The sequence below is a fragment of the Bidens hawaiensis genome, unplaced genomic scaffold, assembly GCF_021521415.1.
Source record: "Bidens hawaiensis isolate Kalapana, Puna unplaced genomic scaffold, B.hawaiensis_p1.1 tig00067659_1, whole genome shotgun sequence".
NCBI lineage: Eukaryota > Viridiplantae > Streptophyta > Magnoliopsida > Asterales > Asteraceae > Bidens > Bidens hawaiensis.
Window position 1 is genome coordinate 18,527 of NW_027501994.1, and position 3,981 is coordinate 22,507.

The following is a 3,981-nucleotide window of genomic DNA, read 5'->3' on the forward strand; positions in this document are numbered from 1 at the left end:
TATCGCTGCCGTTAGCAGATACAGCAGACGAGAGATTCAAACTCATCAAACTAATATCTCGATCTGGTGCTCGTTATGTCGGAGTAATAAATTCTTATACCGCACATCTACTATATATATGTATGTATATATATAAGCCGATAATTCTTTAATATACGCAAGATGATCAACTTAGAATACCTCCAACTAAACATAAAAATAATAATAAGCCTAAGCTTAGTGACGACTGATATGTGTTTGAGTGAACACAACTACGGTTGCCGGTGGTGATCAACGATCAAGACAAATCGAAGAACCAGATTTGAGATGTCGATAATGAAAACAGCTAAGAAATTGAAAGTTCGTTTGGAAATGCCAGTTTTCCCAAGTAAGCCTCTGTAACTGATTCAAGATGCCCAATACGAAATCAGCCAATAAATTGAAAGTTCGTTTCGTACTGTCAATTTTCCCAAATAAGTCATGCAATTGACCACCCTTTGTCGAATTTCGAATAATAATATATTGTTGATAAGTAAATAATATTAATAATAATCATAAATAACATTAATAATAACAAAAGACAAGAAAAAAAAAAGAAAACAAAGAAAAAAAACAACAATAAGACAAAATTGGTGGGTTTTTCTAGAAAAACCCACTAACATAACCAGTACCCGTTTGATATAATATAATATAACGTAATATAATATAACATAATATAATATAATAACAACATAATATTATTATATTATATTATATTATATTATATTATATTATATTATATAAGAACGTACATTCTAACGTCTTGTGTCGGCGCCTGACACCCGCATCTGAATCTCTAAATTACATCATGTACGTAATAATAATAATATTTTAATACTAATAATTATATGTTTAGAATAATATTATTTTAATAATAATAATATTTTAATAAACACAATAACAAAATTTATTTTGTTAACAATAATATTTTAACAACAATAATATTTTAATAGTAATAATATAATAAAAAATTTAACAATAACGGTAACAGTATGGGAAACCTATTTTAAGTTTGGGAGGCCCGACGAACTAGGCTTACCGTAAAACAGTTCAAACTCATCTAGGTGGTGTCTATATAGTAGGCATGGTGTAGTATAACGGTCGGTGCCTAGACATATTTCAGATCGTCACATAATAAAACTAAACCAGTCACCAAATCTCTGTCCTAACATGTACAGCTATGTCCTAACATGTACTAAATAAAGATAAAACGAAACATGGTTTAAGTTCGACTGACCGCTAGCAGCGTATCCGGGCTCCTCCTCGCCCGACTCTGGAAATAAATGGTGGTTGTTGTTGGTTGAATTAAGAGGGTGAGGGTGAGGGTGAGGTAAAAAAAATGGAAAAGAGAAAGGATGGAGAGGGAAGGGAGGGAGCCAGGCTCCAATAATATACAAAACCCAATACGCCGCATATAAACCTATACACGACGCATAGACCTACAATACGACAACCCTATGACAGCCAAGCCAGGCTAGGACGTCAAATCATACCATAATACGCCGCGTATAATCCTATACACGTGACGTATTCATGGGTGTGGTGGGTGTCCCTAACAGGACCCCACATTTAACCTCATTACGATCTACGATGCCCTCAAAAAGGAAAACGGAAATCTATAACCTATTATTAGCCTATAGTTTATATATAGAGTTATGTAAAAATTAGTAAAGAAATCATATTTGTTTGACTAAAGTATCCTGTTTATCCACCCATGCCCATAGCAATAACTAATTGACCCGTAACAAGAGGAGAGTATGTTTGCATAAAGCAGCACGATGTCTTCCATTATTTTGTTCCTTTTTTAGGTACGCTATGATTGGTGTATTCTTTATATAAGATTATTTTATTTGTTTTGTAAAACACTTTATTATATTTAATTAATCTCATACTTTTGTTCCAACGGTAACTTGTATTATTTTTAATTCTTTTATGCTTTTAACAGATCTCTTCTTTACTTCCTCCTCTTCTTTATTGTCTTCTACTTCATTCTCCACCGTCACACGACGCCGTTTCACCACCCCATCAAATTACCCACTTACCGGGTTTTATCCAAGTTAACCCACTTCAAACTCCAATCCAGGGTCTCATTTCCTGATCACATCCTGTTAATCATCTCACCGCCAATCAATATCCCAATTGAATGCCTTTACAAAAGCAATTATACAGATCGGATTGATGACGTCAGTTTACCGGTCTTGTCGGTGGACGAATACACCGATAACCGCTTCCTCGTTCGGTGTCCGCCACCGCCTTCGAACTACTCATCTTTGGTTACACTAACACGACTAACATTAGCCGACGATAAGCCGTTAAATTCGTGGGATAATTTAGCCTATGAAGCGGTATTGGATGGAAGTTCAAGTACTGTAATAATATTCGTTAAGGGGATTAGTCATAGACAGGGGAAAGAATCCTACCCGGCGAATTTTAATTGTCATTTCGGGTTACCCGATTTGGAAATGAATGGGAAATATATTCTGAGTTCGAAAACGGTGACTGCCGCTCAGGAGGTGGTCCGGTGTGCGGTTCCCAAAAGTATTGTTAACCACCTGGATAAAGCCCGTGGGGTTCGGGTCACGGTTAGTTTTCGAGCTCCTCAGGGTAACCATGTTCTCGTCCGTCTGTTGCGAAAATGCCCGGGTCAACATTTAGCCCGAAAGTTGTAAAACATGAGCTTTGCGTTTGCACGATGTTGTGGAACCAGGCCCGGTCGATAAGCGAGTGGGTTATTTATCACTCGTGGCTTGGTGTCTGGAAGTGGTTCGTGTATGATAATAATAGTGACGATGAGATTAAAGTCGTCGTTGAGAATCTTGTATCCGAGGGTTATAATGTGAGCCGGCACGTGTGGCCTTGGATCAAGACTCAAGAGGCTGGGTTCTCACATTGTGCAATTCGGGCTCGGTCCGAATGCAATTGGGTTTCGTTTATGGATGTGGACGAGTTTTACTACTTTCCACATAACCCGACTTCCGGGTTTGCGGGCCCGGGTTCGCTTAAAACCCTGGTTTCGAACTTTACCAAATCGTCATCGATTGGCGAGATTAGGACATCGTGTCATAGTTTCGGGCCTTCGGGTTTAACGTCTAGGCCCAAACACGGGGTCACGGTTGGGTACACATGTAGACTACAAAGCCCGGAACGACACAAGTCGATTATCCGGCCGGATGCTCTCGACCCGAATTTAATGAACGTGGTGCATCATTTTCATTTAAGGAGCGGGTACACGTTCATCGATTTGGCTCAAAGTATTGCGGTTATTAATCATTATAAGTACCAAGTGTGGGAGGTTTTTCGGGCCAAGTTCTATAGACGGGTGGCTACTTATGTGGCAGATTGGAGGGAGAACCAGAACGAAGGGTCGAGGGACCGAGCACCCGGGCTGGGGACGGAGGCGATTGAGCCGGTTGACTGGTGGTTGCGGTTTTGCGAGGTGTGGGATACTGGTTTGAGGGACTTTGTTTTGGGTAACTTGGGTGATGTGTCTAGTGGTGTTTTGCCATGGGATAGAGATATGTGATATTGGTATAGTGATACTTTGATAGATTGATTGATTCTTTGACAAGGGTTAACTGTTGGTTATGCGAAAAGGGGGGTTATCTTTTCGAATGTCAAAATTCGGGTTTTTGTAAGTATGAAACGGGCGGTTTTGGTGATAGATGTATGTTATATAATTCTTTTCTTGTGACATTAAAGGAATTTATTGCTTGTGTTTCTTTTTGTATATTGGTTAGTAACCATGTTGTAAGAAGTTTAAGTTATTGTATGGTTTTGAGTAAGCCTGGTAAAACCGGCGGTCGGGTCGGGCGTGGATAAAAGCATACTATGATCATAACTTGTACGTGTTAAAAACTTAAAATAGGTTGTTTTGAAAAGAAAGGCAGTTTGGTTCGGATCAGAACAGGTTCGGACTAAAATGTTTTAGCTGTAAAACTTTTATGAGGGTTCGATGGCTCTAAG

General features: G+C 38.8%; 1 pseudogene; it reads left to right on the forward strand.

Moving 5' to 3' along the window:
* Positions 1-1,963: 1,963 nt before the first annotated feature.
* Positions 1,964-3,551, forward strand: LOC143605028 (glycosyltransferase family 92 protein RCOM_0530710-like; annotated as a pseudogene).
* Positions 3,552-3,981: the final 430 nt, after the last annotated feature.